This window comes from Malaclemys terrapin, chromosome 10 (assembly GCF_027887155.1).
Source record: "Malaclemys terrapin pileata isolate rMalTer1 chromosome 10, rMalTer1.hap1, whole genome shotgun sequence".
Classification (NCBI taxonomy): domain Eukaryota; kingdom Metazoa; phylum Chordata; order Testudines; family Emydidae; genus Malaclemys; species Malaclemys terrapin.
In genome coordinates, this window is record NC_071514.1 from 26379336 (window position 1) to 26397912 (window position 18577).

The 18577-nt window shown below is 43.0% G+C and overlaps 1 long non-coding RNA gene across 5 annotated transcripts in view; it reads right to left on the reverse strand.

The window, feature by feature from the left end:
* The window catches only part of LOC128844105 (uncharacterized), a 67724-nt gene that overhangs the window by 17415 nt on the left and 31732 nt on the right, over positions 1-18577 (reverse strand). For 4 of the 5 annotated variants that reach the window (XR_008446433.1, XR_008446429.1, XR_008446432.1 and 1 more), the window contains 4 exons: positions 3674-3865; positions 3201-3419; positions 2869-2955; positions 263-413 (listed from right to left, as the gene is read on the reverse strand). This is a non-coding gene — a long non-coding RNA (uncharacterized LOC128844105). The remainder of the gene's footprint in view (positions 1-262; positions 414-2868; positions 2956-3200; positions 3420-3673; positions 3866-18577) is intronic. The other variant, XR_008446431.1, reaches the window with a different exon arrangement.

Genomic DNA, 18577 nt, shown 5'->3' on the forward strand with positions numbered 1-18577 from the left:
ACATGTCCTGGCACAGGGCGCACAAAATGGGGAGGGGCTCTTTGTGTCTTTCCCATCAGCCCTGTGCATAGGCCAGTCAGCATTTGACCCTAGTGAGCAAGACAATTGTCCTCTAGTAACCTCTTTACCACCCCTCCCAAAGAGAGAGCAGTCTGAGCTCCCTGCCTAACCACACATTTCACAGCGATTCCATCTACCCCCACTGGAAATCAAAGGTGGATCAGCTCTTATAAATCCAGAATAAATACATTACTCATCTTACCTGGCCTATTTGTCCCACTTCCACTAGCAATTTTCCCAGAGACAGTCTCAGTGTATGACTAATGGGATTTCTTTTGGGTTAGACGTTCCAAGGTTGTCTATTCGAGGGAAGAAATTTCATGTTTCAGCAACTTAGATGTTGGCTGTAGTTACTGAAAAGAATGGAATTGCATTTAGTCTTTTAAAATCCTTATAGGCCTGGCTGAAAAACAGAAAAAATCATTTTAGTGTTGCATGTCTGAGAGGTCAGTGAAGCAGAGTTCTTTGCTGGAACACAATAGACAATGTCTCAGTAATCCCGCTTCCCAGGCTGGCGGAGATAAAGCATATTATACAGTAAATCAGTTTCATCTTTAGCAAAAGGGTCTGCCATTAATGTTCTCTAGAAATCCCTCACTAGCCAGGTGTGTAGCAGCATGAACCTACAGTACACACTCCCACCAGTTAATGTATTTGCACCAGTCCTTCACTTTAGCAAATTCTTATATGAGATTATACTTGTTGCCCAGCATAAGGCAGGAGAATTTTGAGAGGGACAATGGGCCTCAGAAGTTCTGATTTCAGTTCCTTGTTCTGCCACAGATTTGTTAGTCTCTAAGGTGCCACAAGTACTCCTGTTCTTCTTTTTGCGGATACAGACTAACACGGCTGTTACTCTGAAACAGATTTCCTGTGTGACTTGGGCAAATCACTTAATCTCATTGTGCCTCAGAAATTAAATTCTCTGTGCTTCTATCATCTGTAAAATCATCCCTTCATCTGTCTTTTCTATATAAAATAGAAGCTCTTTGGGCAGGGATTGTCTTCTACTATGTGACTGTGCAGTGCCTAGCCCAATGGGGCCTTGAGCTTAGCAGGGAACAATAAGTGCTACTGTAATATGAATAAATAATAAGAAAAGAGGCTAGATGCCTGGCCCCCATCCAGTTCCTTTTCACTTCTAAGAAAAGCAGCTGGGAAGCTGCTCAGCAAAGTAGCCTGTCAAGCTGCCCCTAACGGGCAGGCGGCGATATCCTTGGCATCAGGGAATCCTCAGGTGGCACAGAGCTGCCATGCAGGTATTTGGGGGACTTGTCTGCAGTTGCAGAGTTTGCTGCTGGAGGGCAGTGATCCTGATCCAGTGGAATGACCCCTAGGCCAGTGTAAATTAGAGAAGCCCATTATGCCAGGGGTTTAATTGGACCCTGGTTATACCCAGGTTCAGGGGAGTGGAAAGGTGGCATTAGATTCACTTTCCCTCCTTCCTCAGGTCCTGCACTGAGCACAGCTTGGCCAGAACCCGGCCTGCAGTCTTTTTGTCCTTACAACTGCGTTGAAAACAGGAGAAATCTTATTGGAAAGTTTGGTCTTCACCAGCTCCTTATTTATTTACCCCCTTGCTGTCTGAATTCTTCTCTCTTTAACCTGCACAGGGATGTCGGCAGTCACTGTCCTCTGAAGGGCACAATGTCAGAACTCTCGGCAACTCACCACACAAGGAATTAGGATACATGGTACAATCTGGACGAAGAATCCTCTGACGCTTGTTTTGTTCTGACTGGGGATGTAGGGGAATGTAACTGTTTTCAAAATGGCTTTTCACCTTGAGCCTGACCCAGCGCCCATTGATGTCAATGGGGGTTTGTCATTGACTTCAGTGGAAGATGGCTTGGGCCCTTTATCAGAAAGTTTACGGCTCGCTGCAAGTTTGATCTCCATGTGATATATCTGGAAGCTTTCAATTATCACTCTGCCTGTTGAAATGGGAAATTGACTAACTGTTATCTCTGTTAGCTTGTCAAATTAAGATTGGTTCCATCAGATCGTGATTAAATTTATGCTGAGCAAGGTTGCTATTGAGTTCTTTATGTCTGATCCTACTTTGGTGGAGACTTTTTTTTTATCCCTTCTGAGGGCAGAGAGATGCAGCCTGTGTGTTTGCCTTTTGCAAAGGATGCTAATCTTGTTTGGACCTCCTATTTTACCCCCTCCACGCAGCTGAGGACACAGCCTCTTCCATTGTAGGGACTGAGTAGCAAATAATCCATATTTAGTGGTCCATGAAATGAAGAGCAACTGGTGATTCTCACACCAGCACTTTGACCATTTATCTCCATGTGAGAGCTTGTTAATCCTCAAGAAGCTGTTTGAAAATGACAGATTCCTAACATTGTTTCTTTGCTCTCACATGTTTAGTATGTATTCAGCTAATCTAAGTCAAACGAGTTGACTTCAGCATTCATTGCCCACTGTGATGTCCTTATCAAAGTCCTTATCTTTTTCTCTGGGTCCTAGTAACAGAGTCCTTGCCTCCCTCTTCTATTAATCACAGTTACCCTTGGCAGTTCAGAGACATTGAGGGCCACGTTTTCCAAAGAGCAGTCTCCTTCTGCATCCAAGTTCACGCCACATGGAGGGCCCCATTTTGAAGACCGTGCCACTCTACCCCTGCCAGCATGACCTTATGTGCAAGGTCATGCCACCAGGGGGCAAGCAGCGCACTCTTCAAAATGACATCTCCTATCAGATACCGACAAAACCATGTCCAGTTTTGTCTGAATACTGGACGAGACAAACCCTAGAAAAGCAGGACTGTCTGGTTTAGTACAGGATGAGTGGCCAACCTACCTGAATCCTCCTGAGAGATCGCAGTAAAACTTTCATGGAGATATGCTGCAGTCCTCTCCCAAAAGTTTGTAGGGATTATTTCTTCCTCTGTGGTAAGACACAGCCCCAGCCAGTCAGCAATAATTTCAGCAGGCATCATTGCAGTACACAGTTGAGCAGCATATGGGTGAGAGCAGCCTTGGGACGCCAGCAGCTGTCCTCTCTCTGCCTTTGTTACCCTCCGGAGTGAGATATCAGTTAAAATCACCGCCACCAGGGACGGTTTTAGGAATCGGGCCCCGCACCTAAGAGGGCTCCATGCCTTAGACGCCTTTTTAATTTTTTTTACTCACCCGGCCGCGGTCCGCTCCGGGTCTTTGGCAGCACTTCAGCGGTGGGGGGTCTGCTCCAGGTCTTTGGCGGCATTTCAGCAGTGGGGGGTCCTTCAGTGCTGCGGAAGACCTGGAGCTGAGTGAAGGACCCCCCACCGCCGAAGTGCCGCCAAAGACCCGGACCGCCGCCGGGTATTCAAATTGGGCCCCGCAGGTCCTAAAGCCGGCCCTGACCACCACCTGTGGAAAATGGTGCCAGTATTCAGTGTAATTGTCCTATACTCATAGTTTCATGCAACCGAGCAATTCCCCCCTCATTTCCCTCACCCCGGTGGGATATATTCACCATGGCTGGTGCTGTGACTGGCACCATGCACAAGCAATCCCGAGCAGAAGTGTCCATATGAAACTAGTTTAAAACTTTAGGGGAGCCAGGGAAGGGAGTTCTGAATCTTAACGTTCACTTTCCGCTGTGACTATACTGACATTGGTACCTCTGTGTGTTTTATCTGCAGCTGCTGTCATTGAAGCCTTGTGGTAGTCTTCCCCTCCACACCCACGGACCCCTGAGCCAGATAAGGACGAGAAAGAAGATGACTCAGGATGACATGTTCAGTGAGATCCTGCAAGCCAGTGCTGCATCAGACTGTGAGCAAAGGGCCTGGAGGGTGATTACTGCAGACAGCCTGCGAAGGAAAGAGCAGACAGGACAGTCGTCTCTTTTCCAACCTAAAAAGTCCCACTCTTTTTAATCTCTGCTCAAATAGAAGCTGTTCCATATCCCTAATCATTTTTGTTGCCCTTTTCTGTATCTATTCCAATTCCAATATATCTTTTTGGCGATGGGGTGACCACATCTGCACGCAGTATTCAAGATGTGGGCATACCATGGATTTAAATAGAGGCAATATGATATTTTCTGTCTTATCTATTCCTTTCCTAATGATTCCCAACATTCGGTTAGATTTTTTGATTGCTGCTGCACATTGAGTGGATGTTTTCAGAGAACGGTCCACAATGACTCCAAGATCTCTTTCTTAAGTGGTAACAGCTAATTTAGACCCCCATCATTTTATATGTATAGTTGAGATTATGTATTTCATTGTGCATTACTTTGCATTTATCAACATTGAATTTAATCTGCCATTTTGTTGTCCAGTCACTCAGTTTAGTGAGATCCCTTTGTAACTCTTCGCAGTCTGCTTTACTACTTAACTACATTGAGTAGTTTTGTATCATCTGCAAATTTTACCACCTCACTATTTACCCTTTTTCCAGATCATTTATGAATATGTTGAACAGCACTGGTCCCAGTACAAACCCTTGGGGGACACCACTATTTACCTCTCTCCATTCTGAAAACTGACCATTTATTCCTATCCTTTGTTTCCTATCTTTTAACCAGTTACTGATCCATTCCTCTTATCCCATGACAGCTTACTTTGCTTAAGAGCCTTTAATGGGGGACCTTGTCAGAGGCTTTCTGAAAATCTAAGCACAGTATATCAACTGGATCACCCTTATCCACATGCTTGTTGACCCCCTCAAAGAATTCTAGTAGATTGGTGAGGCATGATTTCCCTTTACAAAAACCATGTTGACTCTTCTTGAACAAATCATGTTCATCTATGTGTCTGATAATTCTGTTCTTTTCTATGGTTTCAATCAATTTGCCCAGTACTGACGTTAGGCTTACACACAACTCATAGGATCAGGGACAACCACAGTGTGATAATCATAAATTTTCAACAAGCACCACTAAATTAATAGGGGCATTGATGGTGTAACATTCACAGTTGTGCACCAAGCACCACACAGTTCTTAACGGGCCCCAAAACAGCAGGCCAGGTAGAGCACTGTCCACCACAACGTATTACTGTGGCTCACTGTTAAAGTGCTCTTTCAAAGCCTCCCTGACCTGAATAGCTCCATATTGAGCTCTTCTAACAGCCCTTGTGTCTGGCTGTTCAAATTCAGCACACAGCTGTTCCAACTCCACCCTCTACCCCAGCAGCAACTTTTCCCCCTTTGCTAGGGTTACCATATTTAAAAAATAAAAAAGAGGACACTCCATGGGACCCTGGCCCTGCCCCTTTCCCACCCCCGGCCCTGCCCCAACTCCACCCATTCCCCACCCCTTCCCCAAAGTCCCTGCCCTAACTCCCCCTCCTCTCTCCCAGCCACGCGAAAAGGGCTGCCCAAGCACTACCGGTTTCACTGTTTAAGAGCTGAGCGCTCGGGCTTCGGGCAGCCCCCATGCCTCCGGACCCTGCGCCCCCAGCCGGGCACTTCCCCTCCCGGGCTCCAGCTGCTGTGCTCCTCCCCTGACTCTTCGGCTCTGATTAAGAGCCGAGCTGCCTGAGCGCTAGTGGCTTCGGGCAGCCCCCTTGCCTCCGGACCCTGCGCCGCCAGCTGGGCACTTCCCCTCCCGGGCTCCAGCTGCTCTGCTCCTCCCCTGACTCTTTGGCTCTGTTTAAGAGCCGAACGCTCCGGCTTCAGGCAGCCCCCTTGCCTCCGGACCCCAGCCACCGGCCGGGCACTTTCCCTCCCGGGCTCTAGCTGCTCTGCTCTGGCGGCGCAGGGTCTGGAGGCAAGAGGGCTGCCCGAAGCCAGAGCGCTCGGGCAGCTCGCCTCTTAAACAGAGCTGAAGAGTCAGGGGAGGAGCAGAGCAGCCGCGGGAGGGGAAGTGCCCAGCCGGTATTTTCCCGGACATGTTCGGCTTTTTGGCAATTCCCCCCAGACGGGGGTTTGATTACCAAAAAGCCAGACATGTCTGGGAAAAAAATGGACGTATGGTAACCCTACCCTTTGCTTCACAGATATCATGCAGGACACAACAGGCAGCTGTAACCATTGGCATCTTATATTTACTGAGATCCAGTCTGTGAGTAAACAATGCCAGTGTCCCTTCAATCTACCAAAAGTGCATTCATCTGTCATTCTGCATCTGCTGAACTGGTATCTGAATCTTTCCTTGGTGGTGTCGAGGTTGCTTTCTTTCCCATCAATGGGAAAGAAAGGCCCTGCTTTAAGCTTTCTTAACATTCCTGTGTTCTTAAAAATGAGAGTGTTATGCACCTTCCCTAACTGGCCAACACTGATATCAGTGAAGCATTCCCGGTGATCCACCAATGCTTGCATAACCATAGAAAAGCAGCCCTTTCTGTTGATGTACTTTGTGGCAAGGTAGTGTGGTGCCAAAATAGGGATATGCATGCTTCAAGAACCCCATTGCTGCAAATCAATCCAGTACCGCCTGCACATTACCAACAGTGACAATACTATGTAGCAACAGGTGATTAATAGCCCTGCAGCTCCCACAGTGGATTTTCCAACTCCAAAATTGTTTCCCACTGACCGGTAGCAATCTGGCATTGCAAGTTACCACAGTGCAATCACCACTTGCTTCTCCACTGTCAGCAGAGCTCTCATGTTGGTGACCCTGTGCTACAGGGTTGGGATGAGCTCAGCATACAGATACAGGAATGTGGCCTTGGGCATTGAAAAGTTCTGCAGCCACTGATCATCATCCTAAATCTGCATTATGATGTGATCCCACCAGTCAGTGTTCATTTTTCCAGCCCAAAGGCATCGCTCCAGCGTCTGCAGCTGCTCTGTGAATGCCAATAACCTTGAAATGGTTCTCACTATGTCCCACAGCAATCTGTCCTCCAAGAAATCGTCATGTTCCCCACTGATTTTGTTCTTAAGGCTTTGCAAATACTGGCGGATCATGTGTCTTGTGCTTGCAACATTTATGACAATAGTGCAGAGCTGTGCAGGCTCCATGCTTCTGTCACAGATGGCGGACTGTAAAGTGGGTTGTGCGGGATCGTACATTTTTAAAAACAGTGCAAAAATTGTGAGAAATAGATAACATTATATGATGGAGACAGGTAAGTTGACCCCTTTCTCGCAATCACCCCTGCATGACTCGTTTCTGCCCCCACCATTGGTGGGGGCATACATACAAAACCTCCCAAAAGACAATGTGCCAGATGGTGGTGTATTACACACTAGGATACCTCCCCATGGTACACCACACTGTGCATCGACATAAGCACTCCTGGTGAGTACATGCAGTGTAGACGCAAGAAGTCAAGCATGCACATGCACAAGCGATATGCTAACTGCGGCAGCTTTATGCTGATGTAATGTCTGTCAGCAAAAGTTCGTAGTGTAGATCTGCCCTATGACCTGATTTGAATCTGATGTCTAAATTCCACAAGGGAGAATTGGATCTGTGAATCATCCCACATACAGCTTAGACTGGATGGTAGCGAGTCAAATGTTTGACTATCTGCCAAAGAGACTTTTGGCAGAGGTTTTAATTTATTGGGAACAGGTTGCTGGACAAACACCAGGACTCTACATCCACTTGCTTCTGAAGAAGGATGAGGGAGGGGCTGGTACATCACATAAGCAGTTTGCTGTTGTACTGGGTCGTATTTTCAATTTCCTTAATATAGAACCAACAAAGTTTGCTAATAAATACTGGATAAAAATCAATAGCGACGTTCCACCAGGCTATCCACTTCTGATGGTGCAACACAAAGGCTCTACCCAATTAATTACTTTTGCTGACAAATGCCATTAATTATGTCATTAAAAAGGACAATGGAATCAAATGGCTTGTTAGACATCAGTAACGGAGATTATATGTGTGGTGATGAAATGTTACTGTAATAAGATGTCTTTATAATGAGTTAGACTATCTTAAGTTTTTATCCAGTTGATAATACTGTGTGTGGAGCATTATACTACATTTTCCTCAATGGGTTATAATAAATAAAACCAGTTTGGAAACTTTGGCAGTGAATAAAGACAAGTGACTCTAATGAGTCTCTCACTGATAATACAACTTGCATTCACAATAAACGTGCCTTTAATCATATGAAGTTTAAATATTTTGCCAGGTTTCTTGTCGAAGGACCCTACCTTTATTGAAATCAGTAGCAAAACTCTCATTGACTATAATGGCAGGAGAACAGGGCTATAAGCTAGGGTGACAAAAAGCCTGGCACGTTCTGTAAGCCACCATAATAACCTTTCCTGGGTACAGTTCACAAAGCATAAACAATGAAAACTTAAAAATAAATAGAAAAATTTTAATGGCGAAAGTACGTTTTTCCACAGTAAAATTGACCTCTCCAACACCCTCCTGTATTTGGGCAAACCATCTTTTGTTTTCAGTTACTGGAATCTGCAAAAATTATCAGCTGTTTCCATGAATTAAAAACTAGATGTTTTTTATCTGTTGCAACAGATTAAAAAGTCCAGGGAAGCAATATTCTGTCCTGCACACAAGAGTTTTACAGGTATTGAGGCCAGAATAGAACCAGTTCAGTGATCTAGTCTGACCTCCTGCATAACAAAGGCTATAGAATTTCACCAAGTGGTTTTTGCATCATGCCCATAACTTCTTATTAAGCTAAAGCATATCCTTTAATAACACATACAGTTTTGATCTAAAAATATCATGTTATGAAGACTACACCACCACATCCCTAGGTAAATTGTTCACGTGGTTAATTATTCTCACTGTTAAAAATTTGCACCTTCTATCAGTTTCCAGCTATTGGATCTTGTTGTGCATTTGTCTACTAGAAAGGGGTTCTCACAATAAATTTTTTGGTGGCCTTAGAGTGCGGCCAGCAACTCTTGCTGGTGGCCGCTCTGACAATTTTTCCTAAAATACTTAACTTTAGGAAAAACAAATAAATATGCATATATACAGGTCCAAATCAATGTAATTTATTTATGTAGAGGTTTTTTGCAGATGCAATAATTAAAAATAATGTATAGTTGTCTCTATTCTCTACTGGACCTAAACAGAATAGAAACACAAATAAGGTGCTTTGCACATTCTTGTCTTTTTGTTGTTGTTTTTTCTTTTGCTTTTTGGTTGCTTTTTTAAGAAGACTTGCTAGCTAGTAAGTCTGCTGCTGCGAAAAGTAATATTTGTATATTTGTTAGTATCACTTTTCCCAGCAGACTTACTAGCTAGCTGGGAGGCAATGAAAAGTGATATTAACAAACATACAAATATCAATGTTCACAGCAGACTTATTCAGCCCTGGCAAGTCAGGGAACAAATTAAGCCCTGATGGGGAGGTGGATAGGGAGACAGCGGAGGCCAGGGGCGATGGGGGGAATGGATGAGGGGCCAGGGGCAATGTGTGTGTGGGGGTTTTGAACCAAGGGCTGGCAACCGCAGCTGGGATTCAGGGTTGGAGTCTGAAGCCCCACAACTGGGGCCTACCGCCCACCATCCCAGGGCTGAAGCACGAGCCTCACCACCCCTGGGAAGATGGGGAACTCACTGGCTGCCTGCTGCTCTGGAATTTGTGGTTCCAGAGGGGGATAGGGCCAACCCCCTGCTGGTTGTCTTGGGGGACAGGCCACTGCTTTGCACCCCAAACCCCACCCCCAGTCACTGCCCAGGAGTCTGTGGCAACAAGAAAAGCCCCTGGAGGCCGCATGCAGCCACCATGGCCGCATTTGAGAGATGCTAAAATTAAATAATTTTTCCTAGCCTTGAATGATGTAGCTGGGTAGACCTAACTTTTGAGTGTAGAGCAGGCCTTAGTCTTTCACTTTAAGGCAGGTTTTCCAGACCTTGAATTATTCTTTTAGCTGCTCTTTTCTGAACCCTTTCCAATTTGCCTACATCCTTTTTAAAGTGTGGACACCAGAACTGGCTACAATATTCCAGCAATGGTCTCACTAATGCTGCACACAGTAGCAATACCAACTCCTACTCAATATTCCTCTGTTTATAATCCAAAGTTAATCACTGCATTGCGCTGGGAGCTCATGTTCAGTTGGTTATCCACCATGACCCATAAGTCCCTTTCAGAGTCACTGCTTTACAAAATATACTGCCCCATCCTCTAAGTGTAACTTACATCTGTTGTTCCTACATGCATGACCTTGCATTTGCCAGTATTAAAACACACGTTACTCAAGTAAGCTTAGCTTACAAAGTGATCAAGATCACTCTGCAGAACTGACCTACACTTATCATTAACACTCCACCAATGTTTGTGTCATCGGCAGACTTTACCCACAATTATTTTATATTTTCTTCCAGGTTATTGATAACGATCTTCGGCTGAGAATAGCTCCCTGTGGAACCCCATTAGAAACAACTCCACTGAATGATGATTCTCCATTTATAACTACTTTTTGAGATCCATCATTTAGTCAGCTTTTATCTATTTAATATGTGCTACATTGATTTTATATACTGCTAATTTTTTAAATCAGTGTTGTATGGTACTAAGTCAAATGTCTTCCAGACGTCTAAGTATATTATGTCATCAAAGTTAACTTTATCAACCAAACATGAAATCTGATCAAAAAGATATCAAGTGTTTGATGAGATGTATTTTCCTTAAAACCATGTTCATTGGCATTAATTATACTATCATCCTTTAATTCTTTACTGATTGCATCCTGCAGGTGCCTTTCCATGATTCTGACTGAGAGCAGTGTCAGGCTAACCAACTTATAGTTTACCCTTTTTAAATGTTGGCATCATATTAGCTTTTTCCAGTCCTCGGGGACTTCCCCAATATTCTAAGACAGCATCATTGGCTCTCAGAACTCACTATTTAAAAAAAAAAAAAAACCTCTTAGGTGGAAGTTATCTAGACTACAGATGTAAAACTGTTTAATTTTTGAGGTTGCTCTTCAACATCCTGCCTAGTTACTGTTGGAATAGAAAGTATTTCCTTGCCAATGTTAAGACATGAATACATTGTTCAGCTTCTTTCCTAATACAGAACAGAAATATCTGCCTTTTCTGCAGCATTATTGACAATTTTATCATCCCTGTCTAATAACGGATTTATACCATTCCTAGGACTTCTTTTGTTCCTGAGATATTTAAACGATCTATCCTCCTCTAATATATATCGTTATAAGACATTGCATATTACAGCAAATACAGACGTATAAAAGGATTGCTGGAAATGTCCATTTTCAATGTAAGGCAGAGCCTCTTGTCAACTGCATGTACAGTGTGTGTAAGTTTAAAGTACAAGTGTACTGTGATCAACCCCATACAGCAGAGAAGGGAAAACATTTTCCTTGCAAGAAGGGTTCTGTAATACTGTGACCCTTACTCACTCTGAATAGCTCTTACTCAAATGCCTGGTCTCATTGAAGTCAATAGCACTACTCAATATGAGTAAGAGTTGCAGACTCAGCTTCTAACCTAGCAGCCAATACAGTTCAGATACACAAATAATGGACGACCAGATGGAGGTTAGTATAAGAAGGGGCACTGTTGAGTTCTTTCTTTAATAACTCTTCTGTGGATTATTATTGAGTTACTTCATGAATAATGGTCTTTGTAAGGGTAATGTTAATTAATATGCTAAAAGGCAAAGTCTAGAGCCAATATTCTAAAATATCCTCTTTCAGCATTGCACAAATAAGTACAAAAGTGACTGGAAGAACACATCAAGTGGTACCACATTCACCTTTTAAAATTAACCAGCCATAAAGGACCTGACAGCTCAGACATGGTAAGAGGGCCTTGCAATAAAGCTGATGCTATTATACTTATCGTTCTGACAATGCATGTATCAGAAAATAAGGTATCACAAGACACCTTCCATCTTTAATATACACTTTCAGGGAATAACCCTATTAATCACTGTAGCATATTATAATCTGCCAACATGGAACTACAGAACAACGTTAAATTGTTGTCTCATCAATAGCCTAGAAAACTAATCCTACTATTTTTTAAGTGCATAACCTACAATAAAATGGCTTTTTAACTTCTATTTATCTGTATGTGTTTGTATTTCCATTGTACTTCATCAGAGTGATTATAAACAAAAAGTTACATATCCTGCCATTAGGGTGATCTTAGCAAAACTAGGCTCTAGAGTTGGAAAGATATTTGACAAAATCTGTAAACTGATTTTTTTTTTTTTTTTTTTTGTATATAACATGCTGTTACAACATTTGTTCTGCTTGTCTTATTCTGTATTTACTGTAGGGGTTTTTACATCTGTCCCTGTCTCTCTTCATCAAATATTTATCTGCAGCAGCTGAAGGAACCTCGTTTGTTTTAATTAAAAATAAGACCACCAAGCTGGGATCACTTCCTAAGCATTTCCATGCCTTGAATAGACAGGCAGTAGATCTTGAGGTTTCCCTAAGGGTGGCCCATTGACAGGCTCTTTTTTCCCTCTCTTTGTATCCTTCCTTTTTGCTCCATGTTTATTTTTGGACAGAGAAAAGTAATCAGAGCTGCATTCTTGATATATGAACTTGTTAGGATTAATATGCACAGAGAAGGACAAAGGAAAAGGATCAGACCATGTCAGGTTTGGAGTTCCGCTATAATGAAAAATTTGCTAAAGCTGTGGTTTGTGGACAACAATCACTGTTATCACAGGAGCATAAAGCAAGCTCTCATCAGTCAGTAGCTGGCCTATGCCCTGTAGGCTTACACCCCTTTTACTTTTTTTTATTTTATCTGTCTTACCTATTTAAATATTCTCTGTAGCTCTATCAAAAGCTTTCTATTACAGACAGCGTATAAGTAAGAGTGTACCTTATTTTTTTTTTTTTAAATAGACAACTTAAATAACCCTCAGTACTAAAGTTACAGTGTTGCAGAGTCACGGTGCACACCAGCACAGCTTATACCAGTGGTCACCAACCCGTCGATCGTAATCGTGATCGACGGGTTGATCCTGGAGCCTCTGCCAGTCGATCGCGATCTCCTGACCTGCCTTGGCCCCACACCGTTCCTGGAAGAAGCTGACAGCTGGCACATCTCTGCAGCCCCTGGGGGGAAGGGGAGGGACTGAGGCAGCTCCACGTGCTGCCCCCGCCCCAGCACTGTCCCCGCAGCTCCCATGGGCTGGGAACCAGCCGATGGGAGCTGCGGGGGCGGTGCTTGCGGGTGGCCCAGCCGAGAGCCTGCACCCCCTCCCGTACCTCAACCCCCTACCCTAGCCCTGTGAAAGCGAGTAAGGGTGGGGAGAATGGAGTGAGCGGGGTGGAGCCTCGGGGAAGGGGCAGGGTAGATCCTGGGTTGATCTTAAATTCAAAAAGTGATCTTGTGCGTAAAAAGGTTGGAGACCACTGGCTTAGCCTATTGATACTGCAATAGTTTTGGACCCTTTCTCAAGATCACTGGAGTATTTTGTAAGTGCTATTTTCACTTTCACACCCTTTTAGTGTCCCGGGGAGGAGGAATTTTAGGCTACCACTCTCACAGGGCAGAGACAGCATGATGCAAAGCTTCTCCCCCACAGACCAAGGGATGGGAACATGACTGTCTGTTCTCGTATCCCAAGATCCCAATTACCTACATCACATCACATCACACCATTAAGTCTCTGTCCATAGCCATCTTCTTTATTTTGACTCTAATTAATAACATCTTTTTACATTACGTTTTTAAAATATATCTGAGACTGAAGATCCTATAAAGCAATTATCTATGCCTCCCTCCCCCCAACTAAATCACTCTTTCCTACGACTTCTTGCATACGACTTCTTACTTGAAAATTTAAAAACCCACAGTGTATCATCAGGATAAAAACTATCCTACCCTCATTTAATGAAATCACCTTCAAAAAGGCAGCCTGCTCTAGTCTCTCTTATCAATTATTTGCAGTACATTCACATTAATTCATCCTTCACTTATACAGGTATTTATCACAACTGTCTATTAGACATGAAATACTGATAAGCAGTAAAAATGAAAAGCTACTTTCCCTGCTGCACAGGTGTAAATGCAGAAAAAATCACTGGGCAGAATCAGATCTTAGGTTCCAGGAACTGGGGTTTTCCTAAATTAACAGCAGGCTTAGACATGCCAAGTTCAGACCTGCTGCATCATGAAACTAATTCATGCTCATTTAGTTTATACAGTGGTTAGGGGAAAATAAGTAGCAAAGCAGTTTGAGATGGTCTTACCAACAGTCAGAAAATTATCTCACTGTAGAATATACACAGGAAAAGGCTTTGGGGAAATTAAGATCAATACATTATCTTTTTTAATATGCATATTCAATTTTGCTATATGTACACTGTGTACCATATACTCAGTGTAGTTACAGTGTGTGCATAATGTGGATGGGTAAACTTCTGAAAAGCATCTATGTGTCATAGGAGCCTAAGGGTTAAATTTTCAAAAATGACTTGGGTACTTAGGTGCCTCAGTCTTAATGAAAGTCAATAGGCTCATAAATCATGTAGGTATTTTTTTTTAATTTTATCCCATTTGTTGAAATACAGGTCCGTTTTCTGTTCTATAATTCATATAGACTCATAGAATCACATAAGTGTAGCACTGGAAGGGACCTCAATGGATCATCTAGTCCAGTACCCTGCACTCAAGGCAGGTCTAAGTAACAACCAGACCAGTCCTCACAGGTGTTCGACTAACCTGTTCTTAAAAACCTCCCATGATGGAGAGTCCACAACTTCCCTAGGCAATTTGTTCTAGTGTTTAACTACCCTGACAGTTAGGAAGTTTTTCCTAATGTCCAACCTAAACCTCCCTTGCTGCAATTTAAGCCCATTGCTTCCTGGGCTATCCTCAGAGGTTGAGTACAATTTTTCACCCTCCTCCTTGTAACAACTTTTTATGTACTGTACTTCAAAACTGTTATGTCCCTGTTCAGTGTTCTCATCTCTAGACTAAACAACCCAATTTTTTCAGCCTTTCCTCATAGGTCATGTTTTCTAGACCTTTAATAATTTTTGTTGCTCTTCTCTGCACTTTCTCCAATTTGTCCACAACTTGCCTGAAATGTGACACCCAGAACTGGACCCAATACTCCAGCTGAGGTCTTATCAGCACAGAGTGGAGCAGAAGAATTACTTCTTGTGTTGTAAGCAAGACACTCCTGCTAATACATCCCCAGAATGATTTTTTTTTTGCAACAGTGTTACATTGTTGACTCATATTTAGCTTGTGATCCACTACACCAGTGGGTCTCAACCAGGGGTATGCAGTGGTCTTCTATCTGATACATCAACTCATCTAGATATTTGCCTAGTTTTACAACAGGCTACATAAAAAGCACTAGCATAGTCAGTACAAACTAAAATTTCATACAATGACTTGTTTATACTGCTCTATAGACTATACACTGAAATGTAAGTACAATATTTATATTCCAATTGATTTATTGATATGGTAAAATGGGAAAGTAAGCAATTTTTCAGTAATAGTGTGCTGTGACACTTTTGTATTTTTATGTCTGATTTTATAAGTAAGTAGTTTTCCACATTCCTGAGCAACACAGTTATACTGACATAAGTTTGTAGTGTAGACCAGAGTTCAATTATGTCTGAAAATGGAATTTAGGCTACTGAGTCATATAGGTGCTTTTCAGAATTTTATCCTATACTGATCCTTATAGACATTACTTTCATAGATATGAATTCACTATATAGTATAGCTTAACAGTATAATATAACTTTTTCAGTAAGACCTTAATATTAGCATAAAGAAAAACAATAAATTATACTTTAATTGATTTATAATGCACAATTGTTATAGTTGCTTTGAACAGATCACAGGTACTGAGTATTCGTGGGTTACAGTTGCAACTGAAACCAAAGATGACAAATGAGTTTAAGGCCAGTTTTCTTAAACTGGAAAGATTCTGAACTTGTCATAAGATATTAATGGAAGTCTGGGGATTGCTTGCTGATGTCATTCAAATTAATAGCTAGTGGGTTACTGTAAAAGTAGAGTGCAGCTGCATGATGATCATCCACAAAGAAACCCTGTTTTGTTTATCATCCATTTTGATTTTGTTTCGCTGAGGATTTCAGAATGCTATAGAAACCTTAAATTGTTTCTCGAGAGGATAACTTTGATTTACAGTGTAAATGGCATGATCCAGGCCACAAACTGCTATAATTTGAACTGAGTTTTTTACTTTTTGAATATATCTGAAAATGATAAATATTAGATCCTTAGCCCCATATGGCACTTTGTGCCATTCTAATGGTGCAAAGGGGCTATAAAGTCAACTAGGCAACTTAATTGGCTTCCTAGGAACTCCCCTGATGGAGAGGGGGAATGATTGGGTGACAGAACTAGCATAGGGGGCTTTTTCACCCCATTCATAGCCCCCAGAGCATGGAGATGTTCCTTGAACAATGTAGTCTTATGATCCCCAGCTATTACAATGCCTGGTGCATAGGGTTACCATATTTTGAGTGTCCAAAAAGAGGACACTCCACAGGGCCCTGGCCCTGCCCCCAGCCCCGCCCATGCCCCAACTCCACCCCTTCCCCAAAGTCCCTGCCCCAACTCCGCCCCCTACCCTGCTTCCAGCGAACATTTGATTCGCGGGAAGCCTGAAGCAGGCAGAAGGTAAGCTGGGGGTGGGAGGAGGAGGCGTGGCCCAGTCTGTCCCCTCCCCCCAACCGAGCGGCTCCCTCCGGTGGCCGGCCCTGGCCCCAGCGTCTCCAGCCTGGCTCGGCTCGAGCCCTGGGGTGCCGGCCCCGGGCCGGCCCCCAGCCGAGCACCCCCAGCCCAGCACCGCCAGCCCCAGCCCGGCCCCCAACCCAGCACCACCGGTCCCTCCCTATTTTCCCGGACATGTTCGGCTTTTTGGGATTTCCCCCCGGACGGGGATTTGAGGCCCAAAAAGTCGGACATGTCCGGGAAAATCCGGACGTATGGTAACCCTACTTTTGCAGCTGGGTGCAAATTAAGTTTTGCTAGGGGATGAACTGACTCGTGGCTGACTCCAGCAGTGGGGGTACAGTTGGGGAAAAGCCACTTTTGTACCTTCCCCTCAAGCTATGGGACCTAGATTTCTGTATACAACTTCTGATTAAATGTTTCACACATAAAAGGTGATACATCCCCCAGTGTACATATGGCAATGCCAACAAAGGGGAAAACTGGATTTTGTCATACTTACACTGGTGTACATGAGGAATATTCTCTAAATCAGTTCTTTATGCCAATGTATAACTGGAGTGAGAACAGAATCAGGAACAAGGCTGTATTCTCTCAGAAGAGAGGTAGATGTCATGGTGGTAAAAGCCCCTGAGCCCTGTCTTCCACTGTTGCTATCACTGGTAGAAAATTACAAGCCTTTATTTTTTAAGTGTACATTAAGCTTAGTAAAACCAAGGCTGTCAGTGAGTGTCAGTTATGACAGAAGTTTCTGTGAAGTGGATACTTTTGTCCATTAGTACTGGGTTGAGAAGCAGACACCTACAGCAGTAGAGAATGTCTGCATCCCAACACCAATCAGTTACATCACCTAACCAGTTATTTTACGCTAGGTCAGGTAATATAATCCTTTTTAATTGGGTCCCATTTTAAACATCAGTTAACTTCAGTTTATTATTGTGTGAAGTTTCAGGTTAAAGGAAGTTGGACAGTTCAGTGATAAACCATTATGAAATTTGTTTAGTAATGGAAATTTAGTGACAGCACTTCTCTTTAGTAAATCTCTGTGGCCAAACAATTGGGAAACAATTGAAATAACTGTTTTTATTTCTACAGTTTTACTTTGTAAATAAGTAATCTGTTGCATATAGAATTTGATCAGCTCAAAAATACATTAAATCCAGACAAAATTTACAAACAAACAGCGTGTAAGCCTGGCCTCGTTGAAGTCACTGGCAAAACTCCCATTGACGTCAACGGGACCAGGATTTCACCCTCAACATTTTTTTCCTGGAAAAAATAAATATTAATTTATGATACAAAAACTCACATTTTCATCCTCCTTTCTAGGAACTTATATGGCCTCGATTGCCATCGTATTTGATCACTTTGATACCCTGGATTTTATGCTGGAACTGATCATTTTTACAGTGCAAATATTTCTGTACAACAAAAAATCCTATGAGAGAATCGTACTTTGGAAAAAAATGCTGACAATTACCCAAAGGATTAGTAGGTTGGGAATGTGGTAGTACTGTTCCTGCAACATTTCCTGTGTACAGAATTCCTTAGTTTTGTAGAATTATCTGAGGTTTCCTGGAATTTGATGCCAATCTTACTATAATTAGTGACTTGAGATTCTTTCATGTACGTGATTAAAAGGCACCTTCCTTATAATTCTGAAACCAGCCCTGGAGGGAGTAGCATAGTTTCATTATGTTGCAAGGCATCACATCTGAAACATCTAGGACCTCTGGATCAGCAAATCCCAGCAGGGTCAACTCAGTCCATCCTTCTGAGGCAAATAAATTGAGTTCCATGGAATGAAATGTGTGGGCCTTCCAAGAGAGATGTTAAAAGCTGAGGTCTTTTCTGCTCTCTCTGGACATGTTCAGTCCCATGGTACCTTTAATAAGAATAGGGGTTTGCTCCATTGTTGTGGGCTCAAGCTCCCCTCCCTCACTGTTGTGCATGTGCTGTGCACCATTTGACA